The sequence below is a fragment of the Odontesthes bonariensis genome, chromosome 8 (genome assembly GCF_027942865.1).
Source record: "Odontesthes bonariensis isolate fOdoBon6 chromosome 8, fOdoBon6.hap1, whole genome shotgun sequence".
NCBI lineage: Eukaryota > Metazoa > Chordata > Actinopteri > Atheriniformes > Atherinopsidae > Odontesthes > Odontesthes bonariensis.
Genome location: NC_134513.1, coordinates 29,195,427 through 29,219,588, shown reverse-complemented (window position 1 = coordinate 29,219,588; position 24,162 = coordinate 29,195,427). Strand labels below are relative to the sequence as shown.

At 43.0% G+C, this 24,162-nt stretch overlaps 6 non-coding genes across 6 annotated transcripts; 1 reads left to right on the top strand and 5 right to left on the bottom strand.

Moving 5' to 3' along the window:
- Positions 1 to 508: 508 nt before the first annotated feature.
- On the bottom strand, positions 509 to 582 carry trnai-aau (transfer RNA isoleucine (anticodon AAU)). The gene has a single exon. It is a non-coding gene; the product is annotated as a tRNA-Ile (tRNA).
- A 4,231-nt stretch (positions 583 to 4,813) lies between these two features.
- On the bottom strand, positions 4,814 to 4,887 carry trnai-aau (transfer RNA isoleucine (anticodon AAU)). The gene has a single exon. It is a non-coding gene; the product is annotated as a tRNA-Ile (tRNA).
- Positions 4,888 to 5,393: 506 nt separating this feature from the next.
- Positions 5,394 to 5,466, bottom strand: trnar-ucg (transfer RNA arginine (anticodon UCG)). Its single transcript has one exon. It is a non-coding gene; the product is annotated as a tRNA-Arg (tRNA).
- Positions 5,467 to 6,009: 543 nt separating this feature from the next.
- On the top strand, positions 6,010 to 6,091 carry trnas-gcu (transfer RNA serine (anticodon GCU)). The gene has a single exon. It is a non-coding gene; the product is annotated as a tRNA-Ser (tRNA).
- Positions 6,092 to 9,183: 3,092 nt separating this feature from the next.
- Positions 9,184 to 9,256, bottom strand: trnar-ccu (transfer RNA arginine (anticodon CCU)). Its single transcript has one exon. It is a non-coding gene; the product is annotated as a tRNA-Arg (tRNA).
- Positions 9,257 to 10,135: 879 nt separating this feature from the next.
- Positions 10,136 to 10,208, bottom strand: trnar-ccu (transfer RNA arginine (anticodon CCU)). Its single transcript has one exon. It is a non-coding gene; the product is annotated as a tRNA-Arg (tRNA).
- Positions 10,209 to 24,162: the final 13,954 nt, after the last annotated feature.

Below are 24,162 nucleotides of genomic sequence, written 5' to 3'. Positions count from 1 at the left end.
CACCTCTGGTAACTCCTTATGAGTGGTGACTAAATGAATGAGATTGCGAATGCATTAGGGCTGAAATCATCTTCCACTCTGTGGTGATTAGGCTCACCCTCTTGGATCAGGGTGATAGGCGTAGTCATCTGGAATGCGCTGAGAATACAGTCTCTGCCGCTCTTCTTTGAATGAAGCCAGATCAGGCGGTATGGGCATCTGGTCAGAATATTATGTAGATTCCCCCCAGGGGAGATATTTTGGATCAGTTGCACGGTGAGGAGGCCTGAGGGAAGGTCCAGGACTCACAAGAAATAATACATTGCTGGTCTTGCATTGGTATTTCTGTGTGTCCACCCGAGAAGAGGTGTAGATTATGTCCTGTGAGAGGCGGGGCAAGGGATGTCTGCTCACATTGCTTCCCCTGAGATCCGTTCCAGGACAAGCAGCATCAAATATATTGATATATCTTTAAAAGTCATGTGTTATGGAAGGGCGCCTACACATGTGCTGTTGTTGCTGATGTTCGTGGCCAGTATGGGGATTGAACCCATGACCTTGGCGTTATTAGCACCACGCTCTGACCAGCTGAGCCAACCGGCCTGATTTTGAGTTGCCCTATGAGCAAATTTGTGCGAGAATAAGTGCTCTCAGTGTTTTCTCTGTTACCTATTTAAGTCACACAAACATTCTATACAGTTCAGAGTCCTGCACAGGTCCGTTTTTTGAGACCCGCACCCACCCATATCCACAGAGTACAGCACCCACCCACCCGCAAATCCGTGTTTTTTTCAAAGTTAAATCCGTACCCGCCCGGACCCGTTAACATTCTACCCGTTACCCACCCGTGCCCGTGAAAAATCACACAAATCGAACGTATTCCCATAGAGCACTTTATTTTTAAATGTGCCTCTGAAAAAACAACAACAACAACAACAACAACAACAACAACGTTGCGCCAAAGAGGCTTCTATAGGAAGTAAGTGCCAAGCGATTAACTGATAACATGAAATTTTGTACAAGAGGAAAGGCCATCTATCTCAGGTTACTGTGCAGGAACAATATATCGTCCACAGTCCCAGGTTTGAGCTGCGTTCTGCGCTCTTGGATCACAAATCCAGCGGAGGAAAAATCTCTCTCACTGGCAGCGCTGGATGCGGGGATTGAGAGGACACCTCGCACAATTCTTGACAGGTTGGGGAAATCCTCTTGGTGTTCTTTCCACCACAAAAGGACATCGAATGAATCGCCCTTTGGAGGCTTGAGTTGGATGTATCCTGAAACTTCATCCTCATCTGACTCGGTGTCATCGCAGGAATCCTCAACATCGGACAACTGATCAGATGGGGCGAGACGGGGTCTTTTCGGTGCTTGGTTCAAAACCTCGGTGCTGGGGCCTGGTGTAGAGTTGCGTCTCTCGCGGAGTTCTGTTAAGAATAGAAATAATAATAAACAAAATAAATAGATGTTAATCAACATGTCCGTGGCTGCGGTAAAACAAACATGCGTGTATGAATAACTGACTGATTCATGAAGATGCGGGTGAAGATGGCTACTGTAGGCTACTAAAATAATAATAATAATATTAATGATAATAATAAAAATAGGCCGAGTAATAATAATAATAGCTGACTACAAAATAACAGACTAAAATCACAACTCACCTTCCACAAGACGCCTAGCTTCATCGTGAACTCCGATTGCGTCAGCCTCATTGGAAAGCAGCTTCAGGCTTTTCAATTTGGGGTGCAAGAACATTGCCAGCTTGTGCAGGAGGTGCAGTTTAAACTTCTCCTCCAGGACCTTGAGACATCTCTCCTTCAGGGATGACAATGTCATGCTGTCAGTCGGGCACGGCTGAAGGTGTCGTCGTAAGCGTTGCATCCACACAGCTGTCAGGTGAATGGTGGGTGTTTTCGAAGCTTCCAAGGCCTTGGTTGCCTCTTTAAATCTTGCCAAAAAAGCCACGATGTCCAGCAAAGTCTCTCTGCTTATTGCGGTCAAGCGGTCTTCCTCGCCTCGCTCCTCTAGGAGAACACGGATGGCCTCGTACTGGCTGCTGATGGAGTCCAGCATTGTGTGAAGCGAGTTCCACCGTGTCTCCACCGACGCTTTCAGTGTTTTCTCCAGACGGCTCTGGAGGTGTGACTGCTTAAAATAAGTCACCAGCGATTTGTCAAGTGTGAAACAGCCAGGAATAACAGACAGAAATTCAATTCCAGCTGTTTACCAACTGGAATTGTAATACTCTGCCTCTTTCCTCTGCCCCTCTTCATTTGGAACAATGCTGGAAATGATCTATTAAAGAAATGAAATAAGCTGTATTAAATACTATAATCACTGTAAAATATGAAAATTATCCTATATGGTCAAAAATGATAATAGGAAGACAAATTATGTTTTAATTTATATTAAGCTATTCACAGTGATAACTTATGTCATCATAGGGTATGAAGCATGAATAACACAAATATGTGCACAAACATTACTAACTGTAACAACTGATGGATAATCTGTACATATGACTGTCATACCTTTGCATTTCTATTCCAGTGTTGGAAGCTGCTGGCTGTTGCCGTGGTGGCTGCATGAGGAGTGGTGGCTGGAGGCTGGAACACAAAGACGACTTAGGATCACATAAAATTACACTGAGTACAACGACATTATAGAATAAGTCACACACTCCACATCCCATGCATAGTCAGCATTGTTCGACCTTTGCATTTCTCTTCCAGTGTTGGAAGCTGCTGGCTGTTGCCGTGGTGGCTGCATGAGGAGTGGTGGCTGGAGGCTGGAACGCAAAGACGACTTAGGATAACATGAAATTACACTGAGTACAACGACATTATAGAATAAGTCACACACTCCACATCCCATGCATAGTCAGCATTGTTCGACCTTTGCATTTCTCTTCCAGTGTTGGAAGCTGCTGGCTGTTGCCGTGGTGGCTGCATGAGGAGTGGTGGCTGGAGGCTGGAACGCAAAGACGACTTAGGATCACATAAAATTACACTGAGTACAACGACATTATAGAATAAGTCACACACTCCACATCCCATGCAACGTCAGCATTGTTCGACCTTTGCATTTCTCTTCCAGTGTTGGAAGCTGCTGGCTGTTGCCGTGGTGGCTGCATCTGAATTGGTGGCTGGGGGCTGGAACACAAACACGACTTAGGATAACATGAAATTATGCTGACATTGTAGAATAAGTCAGACACTCCACCTTCCATGCAAAGTTAACACTGTTCTAATGCCAACATTCAAAATTTGTGTTTTAAGTTATTTGTCCTTGTATGTATTTATTTATATGAAGTTATTTTACTTTTTCTGCTGCCACTTGAACAGGGCTTCCTGGCAGACTGAAAAGAGCTGGACTTTGCGAACCTCGTTCTGTTATTTCTTTGTACAGATCCTCTGGCCAGCACTTCTAATTTCCCTGTTCTGCCTTAATTGGACATGTTCTAAGTTGATAATTATAGATGTTGACAATACTGAGCAATAAATAAATTACACTCATGCCCATCTCATCATACCTTTGTCTGGCTCCTTGATGTGGTGCAGCTTGTGTCCTCGCATTTGACAAAATGTCAATGAAGTTGCGGACTGCTACCTCAGCTATAGAGTGATCATTCTGTGGGAGACAGAGCTTTATTCTCTGTATCCATCACAAAAGGTATGCTGTCAGATAGGGATCTAAGGGGGAGGGGGGCTGTTGGGGTTAGGTTACGTCATAGCCATGATCATGTTCAAGTCTCTCATCTTTTTGTATAGCTTTAGCGTAGGCAGTAGGGGAAGCCAAGATCATTGCGCAACATCAGCTTAACTTTGGATTTTTTTACCAGTAACAGACTGGTAAAATCCTCCGACTTTAATGGCATGCCATTCAGAGGATTTCTGACATGGAGTACAACTGGCAAAGTACTTAGCAGCTTTCACCATGTGTTTATTTGGTTAGTACTTAGTACAGTGCTCTTGATTTCTGTACATATATGACAGCATACAACTAAAAAAGACAACCACGAAGGGACTCGAACCCTCAAACTTCTGATCCGAAGTCAGACTCCTTGTCCGTTAGGCCACATCGTCTCACATGAGTCATTTGGCTGGTACAGGGGTGGTCTACTGCCAAGTGTGACACAGCCAGGAATAAAATTGTGCCTCCAAGTCTGAGGCTCTGATCGTCTGTTGGAAAAAGGTCGAGGGCCCTCTTCTTGCTTAGAACCAGTTGCTGCCTCAAGTGGAAGAGTTTAGGGATCAGACCATTTTGACCACGACTGGAGGATTTCATTCTACCAGTCGATCTTCCTTCCAACACTCACCTCTGGTCACTCCTTATGAGTGGTGACAAAATGAATGAGATTGCGAATGCATTAGGGCTGAAATCATCTTCCACTCTGTGGTGATTAGGCTCACCCTCTTGGATCAGGGTGATAAGCGTAGTCATCTGGAATACGCTGAGAATACAGTCTCTGCCGCTCTTCTTTGAATGAAGCCAGATCAGGCGGTATGGGCATCTGGTCAGAGTATCATGTAGATTCCCCCCAGGGGAGATATTTTGGATCAGTTGCACGGTGAGGAGGCCTGAGGGAAGGTCCAGGACTCATAAGAAATAATACATTGCTGGTCTTATATTGGTATTTCTGTGTGTCCACCCGAGAAGAGGTGTTGATTATGTCCTGTGAGAAGCGGGGCAAGGGATGTCTGCTCACACCACTTCCCCTGTGATCCGTTCCAGGACAAGCAGCATCAAATATATTGATATATCTTTAAAAGTCATGTGTTATGGAAGGGCCCCTACACATGTAGCATTGTCACTGATGTCTGTGAAACTTTGGCCAGTATGGGGATTGAACCCATGACCTTGGCGTTATTAGCACCACGCTCTGACCAGCTGAGCTAACACGCCTGCTTTTGAGTTGCCCTATGAGCAAATTTGTGCGAGAATAAGTGCTCTCAGTGTTTTCTCTGTTACTTATTTAAGTCACACAAACATTCTATACAGCTTGCCTTTGCTATTGCGGATTTGGATGTTATCAGCAGGTGAGTTGAAAGACTTTTAGTTCTTCAAAAAATGCTTTCAATGCAATTATTTTATCATTTGTTATATGCTACAATGACTCGACGTGATAGAACTTACTCATTCAAGTCTCTCATCTTTTTGTATTGCTTGAGTGTAGGCAGTATGGGGAAGCCAAGATCATTGCGCAACATCAGCTTAACTTTGGATTTTTTTTTTACCAGTAACAGACTGGTAAAATCCTCTGACTTTAATGGCATGCCATTCAGACGATTTCTGACATGGAGTATAACTAGCAAAGTACTTACCAGCTTTCACCATGTGTTTATTTGGTTAGTACTCAGTACAGTGCTCTTGATTTCTGTACAGAATTGACAGCATACAACTAAACAAGACAACCACGAAGGGACTCGAACCCTCAATCTTCTGATCCGAAGTCAGATGCCTTGTCCTTTAGGCCACATGGTCTCACCTGAGTCACCCAGCTGGCACAGGGGTGGTCTGCTGCCAAGTGTGAAACAGCCAGGAATAAAATTGTACCTCCAAGTCTGAGGCTCTGATCCTCAGTTGGAAAAGGGTTGAGGGCCCTCTTCTTGCTTAGAACCAGTTGCTGCCTCAAGTGGAAGAGTTTAGGGATCAGACCATTTTGACCACGACTGGAGGAGCTTGTTCTATCAGTCGATCTTCCTTCCAACGCTCACCTCTGGTCACTCCTTATGAGTGGTGACTAAATGAATGGATTTGGGTATATACTGAAGAGATTGTAATAACCCCAACCCTAACTTTGACTTGTCCTAAGTGTAATTGCTTTTGTTTCGCCCAATTTTAAATCAAACATCCCTACATGAAACCACATTTAGATAATAATGATTCTATTTTTGTGAAAGGGGGATGAATTCATACCCTCTGCACGCAAGGCCAGTGTATCTAATGAGGCTTCAATTTGAGATCGAAATTATACCAGCTGTAGTTTAAGACGGAAATTTTTATGGTCAAACTTACAAGCGAGAGGACGAGGTGGCCGAGCGGTTAAGGCGATGGACTGCTAATCCATTGTGCTTTGCACGCATGGGGTCAAATCCCATTCTCGTTGGCTTTGAATTTTAAGTTGTTAGTTTGTTAATATTTCTGATTCGACTTTTTACAAGCAGGCTTTTCAAACAATGCTTTTGTCGCAATATTTTTATTTGCTTACACTAAGTTCATTTGGGCGATTGAATCTATAATGAAGAATTTTGAGTCTGACTTCAGGCTAATGTGAAAGAGCTGTCTTTCTTTCAGTTTACACCCACGTTTGCCACATCCAGCTGTTAATCATTTCCTCCACAGAGCACAAGAACAAAGGAAAGATGACTGGAGAACGCAGGCGTCGATCCCACTACTTCTCACATGCAAAGCGAGCACTCTACCATTTGAGCTAATTCCCCTTTGTTTGCTACATTCTTAGCGCTTCCAAATTAACAACCATTTCTGACCAAACGATCCATTCCTTGATACATCAAAAAGAAATAGATCTCACAACAGAAGCTTGTTTTTTTTTCTCAGAGTGTCTTTCAGAGTGGTTGAATGTATCAAATAGATACACGTGAGTATTCAAAATAAAAAACACAACTTAAAGAAATCGGGTAAACGATCCTCTAATCCATTTAACAAAAGTGAAAGATTTAAGTCTTTCGACACAATAATTCTTTTTTCTTACTTATATCAGAAAAGTGGACATTGGAGGACAATCATGTGCACACCAAATGAGTTTGAATTAAGAGTGTCGAAAGGGTTTCAGAGTTGGTCAAGTGTCAATTGTGATGTTGCTGAATGTTACATCATCTTTTCCAGGTTCTTTTTTAGTGAGAGAGGATGAGTTTCATTTGAAAATTTATACATAGCAGAGGATGGTTTTGGTCCATCGTCCTCTGGGTTATGGGCCCAGCACGTTTCCGCTGCGCCACTCTGCTACACACCTCAGATGGGACTCGAACCCACAATCCCTGGCTTAGGAGGCCAGTACCTTATCCACGTGACTATTCAAAATAAAAAACATAAAAAGAAATCAGGTAAACGATCCTCTAATCCATTTAACAAAAGTGAAAGATTTCAGTCTTTTGACACAATAATTCTTTTTTCTGACTTATATCAGAAAAGTTGACATTGGAGGACACTCATGTGCACACCAAACGTGTTTGAATTAGGAGTGTGTAGAAAGGGTTTTAGAGTTGGTCAACTGTCAACTGTGATGTTGCTGAATGTTACATAATCTATAACAGATTTTTTTAATGAGAGATGTTGAGTTTGATTCGAAAACTTATACATAGCAGAGGAGGGTTTCGGTCGATCGACCTCTGGGTTATGGGCCCAGCACGCTTCCGCTGCGCCACTCTGCTACACACCTCAGAATGGACTCGAACCCACAATCCCTGGCTTAGGAGGCCAGTGCCTTATCCATTAGGCCACTGAGGCACTTCTGCTGCACCATTCTGCTATACACCTCAGATGGGACTCGAACCCACAATCCCTGGCTTAGGAGGCCAGTGCCTTATCCACGTGACTGTTCAAAGAAAAAAACACAACTTAAAGAAATCGGGTAAATGATCCTCTAATCCATTTAACAAAAGTGAAAGATTTAAGTCTTTTGACACAATAATTCTTTTTTCTGACGTATATCAGAAAAGTTGACATTGGAGGACACTCACGTGCACACCAAACGAGTTTGAATTAGGAGTGTGTGGAAAGGCTTTCAGAGTTGGTCAACTGTCAATTGTGATGTTGCTGATTGTTACATCATCTTTTCCAGGTTTTTTTAATGAGAGATGTTGATTTGAAAATTTATACATAGCAGAGGATGGTTTCGGTCCATCGACCTCTGGGTTATGGGCCTAGCACGCTTCCGCTGCGCCACTCTGCTATACACCTCTGATGGGACTCGAACCCACAATCCCTGGCTTAGGAGGCCAGTGCCTTATCCACGTGACTGTTCAAAATAAAAAACACAACTTAAAGAAATCGGGTAAACGATCCTCTAATCCATTTAACAAAAGTGAAAGATTTCAGTCTTTTGACACAATAATTCTTTTTTCTTACTTATATCAGAAAAGTGGACATTGGAGGACACTCGTGCACACCAAACGAGTTTGAATTAAGAGTGTGTAGAAAGGCTTTCAGAGTTGGTCAAGTGTCAATTTTGATGTTGCTGAATGTTACATCATCTTTTGCAGGTTTTTTTTAGTGATAGATGTTGAGTTTGATTTGAAAATGTACACATAGCAGAGGATGGTTTCTGTCCATTGACCTCTGGGTTATGGGCCCAGCACGCTTCCGCTGCGCCACTCTGCTACACACCTCAGATGGGACTTGAACCCACAATCCCTGGCTTAGGACGCCAGTGACTTATCCACGTGACTATTCAAAATAAAAAACATAAAAAGAAATCAGGTAAACGATCCTCTAATCCATTTAACAAAAGTGAAAGATTTCAGTTTTTTGACACAATAATTCTTTTTTCTTACTTATATCAGAAAAGTGGACATTGGAGGACACTCATGTGCACAGCAAACCAGTTTGAGTTAAGAGCGTGTAGAAAGGGTTTCAGAGTTGGTCAACTGTCAATTGTGATGAGAATGAATGTTACATCATCTTTTCCAGGTTTTTTTTTTAATGAGAGATGTTGAGTTTGAAAATGTATACATAGCAGAGGATGGTTTCTGTCCATCGACCGCTGAGTTATAGGCCCAGCACGCTTCCGCTGCGCCACTCTGCTATACACCTCTGATGGGACTCGAACCCACAATCCCTGGCTTAGGAGGCCAGTGCCTTATCCACGTGACTGTTCAAAATAAAAAACACAACTTAAAGAAATCGGGTAAACGATCCTCTAATCCATTTAACAAAAGTGAAAGATTTCAGTCTTTTGACACAATAATTCTTTTTTCTGACTTATATCAGAAAAGTGGACACTGGAGGACACTCATGTGCACACCAAACGAGTTCAAATTAAGAGTGTGTAGAAAGGGTTTCAGAGTTGGTCAAGTGTCAATTGTGATGTTGCTGAATGTTACATAATCTTTTCCAAGTTCTTTTTTAGTGAGAGATGATGAGTTTGATTTGAAAATGTACACATAGCAGAGGATAGTTTCGGTCCATCGACCTCTGGGTTACGGGCCCAGCACGATTCCGCTGCGCCACTCTGCTACACACCTCAGATGGGACTCGAACCTACAATCCCTGGCTTAGGAGGCCAGTGCCTTATCCATTAGGCCACTGAGGCACTTCTGCTGCGCCACTCTGCTGCACACCTCAGATGGGTCTCGAACCCACAATCCCTGGCTTAGGAGGCCAGTGCCTTATCCACGTGACTATTCAAAATAAAAAACACAGCTTAAAGAAATCGGGTAAACGATCCTCTAATCCATTTAACAAAAGTGAAAGATTTCAGTCTTTTGACACAATAATTCTTTTTTCTTACTTATATCAGAAAAGTGGACATTGGAGGACACTCATGTGCACACCAAACGAGTTCAAATTAAGAGTGTGTAGAAAGGGTTTCAGAGTTGGTCAAGTGTCAATTGTGATGTTGCTGAATGTTACATAATCTTTTCCAGGTTTTTTTAATGAGAGATGTTGATTTGAAAATTTATACATAGCAGAGGATGGTTTCGGTCCATCGACCTCTGGGTTATGGGCCCAGCACGCTTCCGCTGCGCCACTCTGCTATACACCTCTGATGGGACTCGAACCCACAATCCCTGGCTTAGGAGGCCAGTGCCTTATCCACGTGACTGTTCAAAATAAAAAACACAACTTAAAGAAATCGGGTAAACGATCCTCTAATCCATTTAACAAAAGTGAAAGATTTCAGTCTTTTGACACAATAATTCTTTTTTCTGACTTATATCAGAAAAGTGGACACTGGAGGACACTCATGTGCACACCAAACGAGTTCAAATTAAGAGTGTGTAGAAAGGGTTTCAGAGTTGGTCAAGTGTCAATTGTGATGTTGCTGAATGTTACATAATCTTTTCCAAGTTCTTTTTTAGTGAGAGATGATGAGTTTGATTTGAAAATGTACACATAGCAGAGGATAGTTTCGGTCCATCGACCTCTGGGTTATGGGCCCAGCACGATTCCGCTGCGCCACTCTGCTACACACCTCAGATGGGACTCGAACCTACAATCCCTGGCTTAGGAGGCCAGTGCCTTATCCATTAGGCCACTGAGGCACTTCTGCTGCGCCACTCTGCTGCACACCTCAGATGGGTCTCGAACCCACAATCCCTGGCTTAGGAGGCCAGTGCCTTATCCACGTGACTATTCAAAATAAAAAACACAGCTTAAAGAAATCGGGTAAACGATCCTCTAATCCATTTAACAAAAGTGAAAGATTTCAGTCTTTTGACACAATAATTCTTTTTTCTTACTTATATCAGAAAAGTGGACATTGGAGGACACTCATGTGCACACCAAACGAGTTTGAATTAAGAGTGTGTAGAAAGGGTTTCAGAGTTGGTCAAGTGTCAATTGTGATGTTGCTGAATGTTACATAATCTTTTCCAGGTTTTTTTTAATGAGAGATGTTGAGTTTGATTTGAAAATTTATACATAGCAGAGGATGGTTTCGGTCCATCAACCTCTGGGTTATGGGCCCAGCACGCTTCCGCTGCGCCACTCTGCTACACACCTCAGATGGGACTCGAAAATCATTTAATTCTGATGTGTTTTGAGAATTTTGATTTGACCGTTTTCAGCCAAAAGTCGTTAGCCTGGAGGAGAGTGGGGCATATGGTATCGCCGCTACAAAACGCTATTTTTACACCTCTTCTACAGCTCTAAACAACATAACACTTACGTGGTAGTGAGTAGAGGGTCCCTAAAGCCAAACAGAAGTGTCCCAAGGTCTTCATGTGGTCGGATAGAGAGTCTAGAATGAATTTAATCAAGCCAGTATCTTTCCGGAAATGCTCCTGCTCCAGCTGGCATCTTCAGCGTAAAGTCCGTATAGTAGAGAGCCGCGTGTGGAGTAACACGCTCTGGAAATTCACAATTCATCCCGGTCAAAATGTGCACTGCAAACTCGTAAGTCTCTCTGCTTCAATGTGTCGACCGGCGTGTTCATATCAATTTTTAAAATCAGCAGCCATTGTTTCAAAAGTTGTGAGTCGTGAAAAGGCAGCCTGTGGAAACTTGCAGGATTATACCATTTCATCCGCGTCCCGCAGCCAGGATAGGAATAAACACGCACCATAACTCCAAAAGTTTGCTCCGCTGTTTGTTCAACAATCTGCTCACACACCTGTCCTTCTTCTGTGATGGTCAGTCCAGTCACAAACACTGTCAAGAATACGTCTTCACTTGTTTTGTATACTTTTGAAAAGCTTTAATAAAGTTTATTTAAAAAAAAAAAAAAAAAAAAAAACACAGTCCAGTCACGCAAAAGACGTCTTCCGTAAACAGGAGGCTGTCCCGCGAGACGTTTTATAAAATTCCAACCTGTTAGTAAGCTAGGCTTTGCTGTTGCATACAACTTCATTTCACTTTCGAAAGAAATACTTGACTATGTTTGTAAAAAAAAACGGCAACGAAATTGTGAATTTCCAGAGCGTGTTACTCCACACTATACTCTACTATACGGACTTTACGCTGAAGATGCCAGCTGGAGCAGGAGCATTTCCGGAAAGATACTGGCTTTATTAAATTCATTCTGGACTCTCTATCCGACCACATGAAGACCTCGGGACACTTCTGTTTGGCTTTAGGGACCCTCTACTCACTACCACGTAAGTGTTATGTTGTTTGGAGCTGTAGAAGAGGTGTAAAAATAGCGTTTTGTAGCGGCGATACCATATGCCCCACTCTCCTCCAGGCTAACGACTTTTGGCTGAAAACGGTCAAATCAAAATTCTCAAAACACATCAGAATTAAATGATTTTGATGTCAACTCAACGTATGTACTCCCAACATCCCGTAAATTGACCTAAAGTGCATTTTACTCCGGATTATTCCTTTAAAGAAATCGGGTAAACGATCCTCTAATCTATTTAACAAAAGTGAAAGACTTCAGTCTTTTGACACAATAATTCTTTTTTCTCACTTATATCAGAAAAGTGGACATTGGAGGACACTCATGTGCACACCAAACGTGTTTGAATTAGGAGTGTGTAGAAAGGGTTTTAGAGTTGGTCAAGTGTCAATTGTGATGTTGCTGAATGTTACATCATCTATAACAGATTTTTTTAATGAGAGATGTTGAGTTTGATTGGAAAATTTATACATAGCAGAGGAGGGTTTCGGTCCATCGACTTCTGGGTTATGGGCCCAGCACGCTTCCGCTGCGCCACTCTGCTACACACCTCTGATGGGACTTGAACCCACAATCCCTGGCTTAGGAGGCCAGTGCCTTATCCACGTGACTATTCAAAATAAAAAAACACAGCTTAAAGAAATCGGGTAAACGATCCTCTAATCCATTTAACAAAAGTGAAAGATTTCAGTCTTTTGACACAATAATTCTTTTTTCTTACTTATATCAGAAAAGTGGATATTGGAGGACAATCATGTGCACACCAAACGAGTTTGAATTAAGAGTGTGTAGAAAGGCTTTCAGAGTTGGTCAACTGTCAATTGTGATGTTGCTGAATGTTACATGATCTTTTCCAGGTTTTTTTAATGAGAGATGTTGATTTGAAAATTTATACATAGCAGAGGATGGTTTCGGTCCATCGACCTCTGGGTTATGGGCCCAGCACGCTTCCGCTGCGCCACTCTGCTACACACCTCTGATGGGACTCGAACCCACAATCCCTGGCTTAGGAGGCCAGTGCCTTATCCACGTGACTATTCAAAATAAAAAAACACAGCTTAAAGAAATCGGGTAAACGATCTTCTAATCCATTTAACAAAAGTGAAAGATTTCAGTCTTTTGACACAATAATTCTTTTTTCTTACTTATATCAGAAAAGTGGACATTGGAGGACACTCATGTGCACACCAAACGAGTTCAAATTTAGAGTGTGTAGAAAGGGTTTCAGAGTTGGTCAAGTGTCAATTGTGATGTTGATAAATGTTACATCATCTTTTCCAGGTTTTTTTAATGAGAGATGCTGAGTTTGATTTGAAAATGTATACATAGCAGAGGATGGTTTCGGTCCATCGACCTCTGGGTTATGGGCCCAGCACGCTTCCGCTGCGCCACTCTGCTATACACCTCAGATGGGACTCAAACCCACAATCCCTGGCTTAGGAGGCAATTGCCTTATCCACGTGACTATTCAAAATAAAAAACACAACTTTAAGAAATCGGGTAAACGATCCTCTAATCCATTTAACAAAAGTGAAAGATTTCAGTCTTTTGACACAATAATTCTTTTTTCTTACTTATATCAGAAAAGTGGACATTGGAGGACACTCATATGCACACCAAACGAGTTCAAATTAAGAGTGTGTAGAAAGGGTTTCAGAGTTGGTCAAGTGTCAATTGTGATGTTGCTGAATGTTACATCATCTTTTCCAGGGGCCTCATGTACAAAGACTTGCGTGGATTTCCTACTGAAACATGGCGTACGCTCAAACCCAAATGACCCCCAACGTCGGATGTACGAATCTGTGCGCACGCATCAATCCAAGCATATATCGTTTGTACATCCCGATCAACGTGGAATTGAGCGCACATGTCGGAGCAGCCGACTCCTCACTGTCCACGCCCCTACTTAAATACGCAAATCACATTTAAATGAGCCCTGCACCTGCAATTCCCCTCTGTGTACGGTCAGAAAATAAAGAAAAAAGAATGAATAAGACGGGAAAAAAGAAGAACTTCACGGAAAGCGATATGTTGGTGCTACTTTCTGAAGTGGAGGCCCAAAAAAATTTGTTCTTTGACACGCTGTCCTCCGGCATAAGCAGCAAACTAAGAGGAGTGGGTGGGAGAGCCTGTGCGAGGCTGTCAATGCTGGGGGGTCTGAGAAGCCTCACAGGCAGACCAGAGGTGAAGAAGAAGTGGTCCAACATTAAGGTGGATGTGAAGCGGAGACTGGCTGCCCACCGCCGCAGTGTGGCCAAAACAGGCAGGTGGGGGGGTGACCGACTCTGTTTGAACAGAGAGTCGGCGCAACTATGGGTGACACTGCTCTCTCTGGGGTGGTGGGAGCTCATGTGGGTGACTCTGATTACCCCCAAGGTAAATACCCATGTTTTTGTGTAACTCACAATGTGTTCATACAGTAACGTGCAGAAGTGCGCCGGGGAAAAGGTGAGGCTGATTGAGACATTTCACACTTTACGCATGGGGTTATTAATATATGCCCACAGAGACGATCAGGGGCTTGTTAGAAAGATCTTAAACTGAAGTTTAACCAGCAAAAAACAGCAAGAAACTAACTTTAACCACCGACTAATATATATAATATAATAATGTTGCTGTGTGTTGTGTCCAATTACATGTCACTAATGCTGTTCTCATTCCAGTTTGATTTATTCTCCCGTATGACGCACATGTCCAAATACGGACCTACCTGCTGAAGTGGGCGTGGCCCAATTGGGATTCCCCAGATAAAGAAGCCGTGGACGCGCAGCGCAGGAGCGCGCACACATCAGAGACTCTTTCTTTGACATTGTTCCCGAAGCCATCCCCCGCGCATTTTGAAATTGTGAAGTTTAATAATAAATAAAACTAAGAAGATAAGAAAAAGACTCTTCTCCTGGAAAACTTATTTTGCACGCTACAAACTGGTGACGAAACCCGGGAGGAAAGGATCCAATCCATGAAGGAAAGTGGATTGAAGAATTGTTTGCGAGAAGCTGCTGTAAAAGTTTGAAGTCATGGATCCGGAGAAGATTAAACGATTGAAACAGAAGCGTGGAGTGATTCGAACAGCGACAACCAAACTGAATCAGAAAATTGATGCAGAGTTGAGAGAAGAAGAATTGGACTTTGGAAGATTGGAAGAACTGCTCGAACAGGTGAGGGATAAAGAACAACTCCTAAAAGATTGTGACAAAGATGTCAAAGCCGAAGCAAGAGAAGATGATCTGGTACAAGAAATGGCTAAGGCAATGGAGTATATGGAGGCAATTAGTGTGCGTAAAACAAGATTGAACCGCGCCTTACGCGCTGAAGAGGAAAGTATACATTACAGGCAAAATGCACAGCGAAATGCAAATGGGGCTGAAACTGCAAATAGGCCAAGAGTGAACACGGTCAAACTTCCAAAATTAGTCATGCAGAAGTTTTTTGGGGAGATTTGTGAGTGGCAAAGCTTTTGGAGTCAGTACGAAACAACAATTCATACAACAGAACATTTGAGCAAGACTGACAAATTTAGTTATTTAAAATCCTTTTTGTCTGGCACCGCAGCGAGGGCAGTAGCAGGCCTCGCTTTGTCTGATGCGAATTATGACACTGCCATTGATCTGCTTAAAAAACGATTTGGTCGTAAAGATTTAGTAATTAATGCCCACATGAATAAATTGCTAAATATGACTCCCGTAAAACGAGCCAATGATGTAATCGCTTTGCGCAAACTATATGATGACTGTGAGATACAGGTGCGAAGCCTTGACGCACTTGGCGTGGCATCCGACACTTATGGCAGTTTACTATGTCCAATCTTGTTAAAAATAATCCCAGAAGAAATTGCGCTGGAATTTACCAGATCTGAAGCGGACAATGTTCTAAAAGCAAAAGAACTGATGGAATTTCTGAAATTGGAAGTGGAGAGTAGAGAAAGAACAGTGAATCTCACTCAGATGAAGGACGTGTCTCAGAATGATCGGAGGAATACAGGCAGTACTTCAGAGCGGAGAACAAAGAAGCCCAACTTAGGAAATATGGCCTCGTCAGCCGCAGCATTCTACACTAGTCTGAATGATAGTGACTGTTTGTTTTGTGGCAAGCCTGACCACAGATCTTCTGACTGTAATGAATCCACAGTGGATGTCAGAAGAGATAAATTGAAACGATTAGGCAGGTGTTTTGTATGTCTTGGGCCCAGACACATTGCGCGTAACTGCAGAGCGCAGGGAATTGAATGTGCACAGTGTGGCAGACGACATCATAAAACAGTTTGTAATGCCCAACAGTCAAACCCGACACGAGACCCAACAAATGCAGACACCGCTCAAGCGCAGTGCTCAGTTGCGCCAGGTGAAGGAAAAGCGATACTGTTACAAACGGCAACAATTTGGGTAGATGCGCTACGACAAAGCCAAATTACCAAATGTTTGTTAGATGGAGGTAGTCAGCGTAGCTTCATACGAGAAGACATCTCCAAAGCATTGAATCTGCGAGTAGTGGGAACAGAAGTAATCAAATTACACGTATTTGGATCCACTAATGCCAAAAGAATAACAGCCAGAAAAGTAAAAGCCAGTCTGAGAAATCTTAAAACCAACATGTCTGTGGAAGTGGAATTATTAGAAACCCCAAGCGTATGTTCATCTCCTATCAGAAGGGCCAGCGAGGAAATTAGGCGCTCTCTCGAAGCCGATGGATTACAAGTTGCGGACCATCCTGTGAGAGGTATGGAACAGGAAAGCCTTGGACTTCTGATCGGAGGAGACTACTATTGGCATATTGTGACAGGACATACAAAGAGACTGGAAAACGGACTAGTGGCAGTAGAAAGCAAATTCGGATGGCTAATACAAGGAACTGTCTCAATCCCTGCAATGAGTGTGACAACTGAAACAGTGGACGTGAACACACTACATCTCAGCGTTGATGAGGCACAAGCGCTGAGTGACCAACTACGCAGTTTCTGGGAAACAGAATCGTTGGGAATTACGGACATCAAACAGAACCCAGAGACCGACGCACTGTGGAAGTTCGAACAGTCTGTGAAACAACAAGAAGGTAGATATGAAGTCAGTTTACCTTGGCGTAATGAAAAAAATCATTTAGAAAATAATTATTGCATTGCTAGAAATCGTTTGAAAGGCCTTAAAAAACGTTTCCATAACAATGATGACTTGTACGAGCAATATGATGAAGTAATTCAAGAATATTTGGCTGAGGGAATAGTGGAAGAGGTGCCAAATGTAGAAACAGAAAATCCAGTTTACTATTTGCCACATCATCCAGTAATTAAAGAAAACAGGACCACGACAAAGTTGCGCATTGTGTTTGACGCGTCATCTCATGAGAAAGACAGTCTCTCGCTTAATGAATGTCTCCTTACGGGACCAAATCTGAACCCAGATTTACTCAGTGTCCTGATTAAATTCAGGAAGCACAGAGTTGCCATGATGGCGGACATAACGAAAGCCTTCCTACAAATTGGCCTGAATGAGAGAGACCGTGATGGACTCAGATTCCTTTGGTTCAGAGAGAAACCTACTCCCTATACAGAGCCCAAGTTGGTGACAATGAGAATGAAACGCGTGCCATTTGGTGCGTCATCAAGCCCCTTTCTGTTAGCCGCAACTATTAGACACCATCTGACGAAATACGAAAAGAAATACCCTGAGGAAATCAAAATGCTGGATCAATGCATGTATGTAGATGACCTAATTACTGGAGCGGATAATATGGAAAAGGCACTCAAATTGTCTCAGACAGCCAAAGAAATAATGTCAAGCGCAAACATGAAATTATGTAAATGGAATACAAATTCATCTGAATTAAGAAACGAATGGAAACAACGAAATGACGAGGAAACGGTCGAAATCAAAGGCCCAAACCCACTTAAAGTACTTGGACTAACATGGAACAGAGATACCGACGAATTCAGGTTTGAAACTAACGAACTGATTGAATTCTTGCAGAACAAAAAAGACACGAAGCGAGGGGTGCTACAGGCAGCTGCACGCATCTTTGATCCTGTTGGATTTTTGTCACCATTTACCATTCGAGTCAAATGCCTTTTTCAGGAAATGTGGGAGACAGGAATATCATGGGATGAAGAGCTTCCCTTCGATATCACGCAAATCTGGCATCAATGGTGCGCAGAAATACCATCGATTGAAAAGAATAACTGTACCACGTCGTTATGACAGTGATGACAAAGACGATGAAATGCGTGAAAACAAATCAGTTCAGTGTGAAGTTCATGTATTCACAGATGCAAGTGAAAAGGCCTACTGTGCTGCAGCTTACTTGCGATGCGTAAAACAACACGGAGAGTGCACAACCAGCTTAATCGCTTCCAAAACAAAAGTTGCTCCACTAAAGAAAATGACAATTCCCAGGCTGGAGTTAATGGCAGCACTCATTGGAGCTAGACTTGGAAAATTCATATCAAACAACCTGAACGTGAGTGACAATGAAATTCATTACTGGACAGACTCAATGATAACATACCATTGGATACGGAGTAGCTCCAAACAGTGGAAGCCATTTGTGGAGAATCGAGTGTCAAAGTCTGACATCACCGGAAAACTGGAAACACTGCGTCGGAAAGGAGAATCCAGCTGACCACGGAACGCGTGGAATGAGCGCACAAGCGCTCCAAGAGGATGCGCTCTGGTGGCACGGGCCGGAGTGGCTGAAAGACTGCACACATGAACAGGAATCCCAATCACAGGTGACAAATGAAAATGAAGTGTTGGAGTATGTCGTGCATAACATAAAAAATGACAAAAAGATTGACCCAGACTGTAAAGTGACACTGCTGTTCGGTTTAAATAAGTAGGCTATAGCAGACTCAATAGAGTTTTGAGGATCACTGCATGGATACAACGCTTTGTACATAACGCACGGGCACAAAACAAACGAAATGGACCATTACACACGGAGGAGATTCAACGAGCAGAACAGTACTGGATCAAACAAACTCAAAGTGACAACTTCACACAGGAAATCGCCAGCCTGTTGAAAAATACGGAAATGGACAGACATTCAAAAATCATCTCGTTGAAACCATTTCTGGATGAATGTGGAATTCTGCGTGTGGGAGGAAGATTACAGGAAACAACCTGGTCTTTCAATCAGAAACATCCATACATACTGCCAAGTAACAACAAGTTTTCAGAACTATTGATCATTAAGGCACATGAAGACGTGATGCATTCAGGTTTACAAGCAACACTGAACCAACTGAGAGAAACGTATTGGACACTGAAATCCCGACAGATGACCAAGAGCTGCGTCACGAGCTGTTTGATTTGCAGACGCGCACGAGTAAAACCAGGAGAACAGGTCAGTGCACCGTTACCAAAAGAACGCATCAATGAGGCCCCAGCATTTGAAATTACTGGAGTGGACTTTGCTGGTCCAGTTTATGTGAAACCAGATAACAAAAAAGCATATATTGCTTTATTCACATGCGCTGTAACTCGAGCGGTACATTTAGAACTTGTTTCCGATTTGACTACTGATACATTCATGCTTGCCTTTAAGAGGTTTATTGCCAGACGCGGCATTTGTAGTGTAATTTATTCTGACAATGCCAAAACCTTTAAAAGGGCTGAAAAGGACTTGAAACTAATGTGGACAATGATGAAAGACAAAAAATTACAGGAATTGTTTACTGACAAGAGAATCACTTGGAAATACATCGTCGAGCGAGCCGCTTGGTGGGGTGGCATGTGGGAGTGTTTAGTGAGATCCGTTAAAACTTGTCTACGAAAAGTATTGGGGAGGTCTTATCTTCAATTCTAGGATGTCCAAACACTGATATGTGAAGTTGAGGCTGTGATTAACTCTCGCCCTCTCTCTTACCTGCACACGGATATCAGTGAACCTTCGCCCCTCACACCTGCTCATTTTCTAACTGGACAGAGGATTACTACCATTCCTTCCTATCCCCTAAGCGATTCCAGTTTAAGAAACACGACAGCAACGCAACTCAACAAAAGACTTCGGTACCGACAGAGATTGAGCATTCAATTCTGGAATCGATGGAAAAAGGAGTATTTGATGGAACTTCGTTCTGCACACCATGTGAGTACTGCAGTAAATCCATCTATACAATTTAAAAGTTGAGATGTTGTACTAATCCATGATTCTATTCAACCCAAGCACATGTGGAAAATGGGACGGATTGAGGAGACATTCAGGGGAAGAGATGGAAAAATTGTTGTAATACAGTAATTTGACATTGCAGGTCAAGATGGGAATACTGCCACCTTGTGGTGCTCTGTATGCTCCGTGTTTCAGTTCAATAAATGCTGTGAAACCTCAATAGGTTATGGGCCCAGTCGGTCCCAGTCAGTTCCAGTAAATTAGCTTTAAACAGTGGTTTTACACGGATCTTGTGTGGAGTACTCGGTATTGTGGGATTCACAATGGAGGACAGACTGTTTACCGACAAGCTAAGTGGACCAGACAACTGGGCTACGTGGAAATTCCAGACGGAGCATCTGCTGAAAGCTCGAAGTCTATGGGGCATGGTAATGGAGACAGAAACATTAGCAGGAGATGCTAGCGCAGCTGCTCGAGCCGAATTCGCTAGGAAGAAAGAAAAAGCGTTTTCAATGTTGGTGCTTAATGTAAGTGCATCTCAACTGTACCTGATTACAAGTTGCCAGTCACCTAAAGAAGCGTGGGATACGCTTAAGGGACATTTTGAGAGAGACACCCTAGCTAATAAGTTGTTTCTAAAGAAGAAGTACTTCAGATGTGAAATGAAGGAAGGAGAAACGATAACCGAGCATTTGAAGCGCATGAAGGAATTAACTGATCAACTTGGTGCTATCGGTGCTGTCATTGAGGAGGAGGATCAGATTGTGACATTACTGGGTAGTCTTCCACCCAGCTATGCAACAATTGTCACTGCCCTAGAGACAAAGATGGACAGTTTGACTCTTCAATTCGTAAAGCAATCATTGGTAAATGAGGAACAAAAACGAGTGCAGGCAAATGACAGTACCAGTGGTGCAACAGCAGGTGGCGCCTCTGCAATGGCAACTCAAGTGCGTGGGGATCCACAGCCTGAGGGAATTGACAGATCCAAATGGAAGTGTTTTAAATGTGGGAAGGAAGGACATCTAAAACGAAATTGTCCAAAGTTTAAAAATAAAAATCAAACCCACAAGGCTAAACAAATGACATGTGAGGATAATGAAAATTCTGAGAATGCAACTGAAAGTGCATTTGTTGCCAGAGAGAATAATCAGAATGAGAAAGTGAAGCAAGTCGAATGGTTGATCGACTCTGGAGCATCAAAACACATGACATGTTCAAAAGAAATACTTCAGGATTACCAGGAATTCACTAAGCCACAATCAGTGAAACTGGGCGATGGCAGAGTGGTTGATGCACAAGGACTCGGTAATGTAAAACTGAAAATGACTTTTAAAGTTAGTGATGTCAAAGATGTCACAATGTATGATGTACTGTATGTTCCCAAGCTGTCAGGGAATCTTTTCTCAGTGGGAGCTGCTGTGAAAAAAGGGAACACAGTGCAGTTCAAGAAGACCCAGTGCTACATACGTGGAAAAGATGGAGATCTTCGAGGAATGGGAACACAACGATCTGATGGATTATATCAGCTGGACGTGGAGGGGAGTACACCTGTCTCTCATACAGCAGGAAGTGCATCAGTTGCAGCCAGCCTATGGCATCAAAGACTGGGCCACACCACCATGCTGAAGGAGCTTAAACTTCTGGTGAGTGGAATGGACTTTTCTGCAGAAAAAGAGATCTCCTTCTGTGAAGCATGTGTGGAGGGCAAGCTGTCTAGAAAGCCATTCAAGTCAGTGGGAGAAATCCGCTCAAAGCGCAAACTGCAGCTGATTCATAGTGACGTCTGTGGTCCCATGCAGACTGAATCCATAAGTGGATCAAAGTACTTTGTGACATTCATTGATGACTACTCAAGATGCTGCAAGGTATACTTCATGAGGCAAAAAAGTGAAGTGCTCAGCAAGTTCAAAGAGTTTGAGAAAACATTCTCCAATGAGTGTAGACAAAGAGTTACAAGACTGAGAACAGACAACGGTGGGGAATACACGTCGAAAGAATTTCAAGAATACCTGAAGGCTCAAGGCATCCACCATGAAATGTCTGTACCCCAAACACCACAGCAAAATGGTGTAGCTGAAAGAAAAAATCGGACTTTAGTTGAAGCAGCAAGGAGTATGCTGTCTCATGCAAAGCTGCCAAAAATGTTTTGGGCAGAGGCTGTAGCAACAGCAGCCTATGTGCAGAACAGGTTGCCCACATCACTTCTAAAGCAAGAGACCCCGTACCAGAGATGGTGTGGCAGAAAGCCGAACATCAGTCACATGAGAGTTTTTGGCTGTGTGGCATATGCACATGTTCCAGAAGTAGAGAGAAGAAAGCTGGACAAGAAAGCGGTGAAGCTTCGCTTCGTGGGATATGCCAACAATGCCAAGGGCTATCGTCTGTTCGATGTGGAGAAAAGGAGGATTCTGATTCGCCGGGATGTCATCTTCAATGAAACAGACTTTGACTGGAAACAGGAAGTGGAAGTGTCTTGTTCAGACAGTGATACTGGCAGTGGTCCTGATGAGAGAGGAGCATCAGCTGATGAGACACCAGTCAACAAAGCTCCGAGAGAATGCGGCAGAGTCAGAAACCCCCCAAAAAGGTATGGCTATGATGAGTTTGCAGACATAGTGACGGTTCAACATTATGCCAGTGTCTGTAGTGTAAATGAACCAACTACACTGAAGGAAGCAATGATGAGTTCTAATGCAAAGGAATGGAAGGAAGCGGCTGATTTGGAGTATGAGTCCCTGCTTGAAAATGAAACTTGGGACTTGATGGAATTGCCAAAAGACAGAAAGCCAATAGGTTCAAGATGGGTGTTCAAAGTCAAGCACCATAGTGATGGAGAAGTGGAGAGATACAAGTGCAGACTTGTTGCTAAGGGTTACTCACAGAAGTATGGCGCTGACTATGATGAAACTTTCTCACCTGTAGTACGATTCAGCTCAATCCGTACATTGCTGTCCTTTGCCGTTCAGAATAACATGCATGTACACCAGATGGATGTCGTCACTGCATTTCTTAATGGACATCTAGAGGAGGAAATCTACATGGAACAACCAGACGGATACGTGAAACTAGGCCAAGAGCACTTGGTGTGCAAGCTGAAGAAGTCAATCTACGGCCTTAAGCAATCACCTCGCTGCTGGAGTAAGACTTTCACAGAGTTCATGAAAGATCTTGGATTCAACCAGAGCACATCAGACCCCTGTGTGTTTGTGAGAGCTCGACAGGAGCTAGAGATATTAGCTGTTTATGTTGATGATCTGATTTTGATCACAGAGTCACTGGAGAGCATGAGTGAGTTGAAAGTTGCTCTGAAGAAGAGATACAAGATGAAAGACATGGGTGAGCTGTCTTACATACTGGGCATCTCAGTAATTCAAGACAAGATCAAAAACTGTGTGTACCTTCACCAGAAGCATTACATTGAAGCCATTCTTCAGAAATATGGGATGGATAAAGCCAATCCAGTCACAACCCCAGCTGATGCAAATGTGAAGTTACAGAAAAATGATGGTGTCAGTAAGCCAGTGAATCCAGGTACCTACCAGTCAATTGTAGGTAGCCTGCTATATGCAGCAATGGCCACCAGGCCAGACATCGCACAAGCAGTGAGTGCTGTGTCAAAGTTCAACGCAGATCCAAACACTGCACACATGACTGCTGTGAAGAGGATACTTCGCTACCTGAAAGGTACCACAAACCTCGCTCTCAAGTACCAGCGGCCAGAGTCTGGAACTTTAGTTGGTTTCTCAGACGCTGACTGGGCAGGAGATCAGGATGATCGTCGTTCTACAACCGGGAATGTCTTCCTACTGAGTTGAGGAGCAGTAAGCTGGCTCAGCAAGAAACAGAACACCGTCGCACTGTCAACAGCTGAAGCTGAATACGTCGCTCTCAGCCAGGCAGCACAAGAATGTACCTGGCTTACACGACTACTCAGTGATCTCGGAATGGATGTTACACCAACTGTGATTCTAGAAGACAACCAAGGAGCTATTGCCATAGCTAAGAATCCAGTTGATCATTCAAGAACAAAGCACATAGACATTCATTATCACTACATTCGTGAATGTGTGCAGAATGGACAAATTCAACTGCAATACTGTCCTACAGATGATATGAAGGCAGATATCTTGACCAAGCCATTAGCAAAGCAGAAGTTTGAGTATCTTAGGAGAGAGATTGGACTTTGTGCTGTGTAACTCTGATAAGTATAAGTTGTAGGCCAATGTTTAGTATTGATAAAGCCTAAGTTAAGACAACCGTAAGCAAGATAGAAAGGA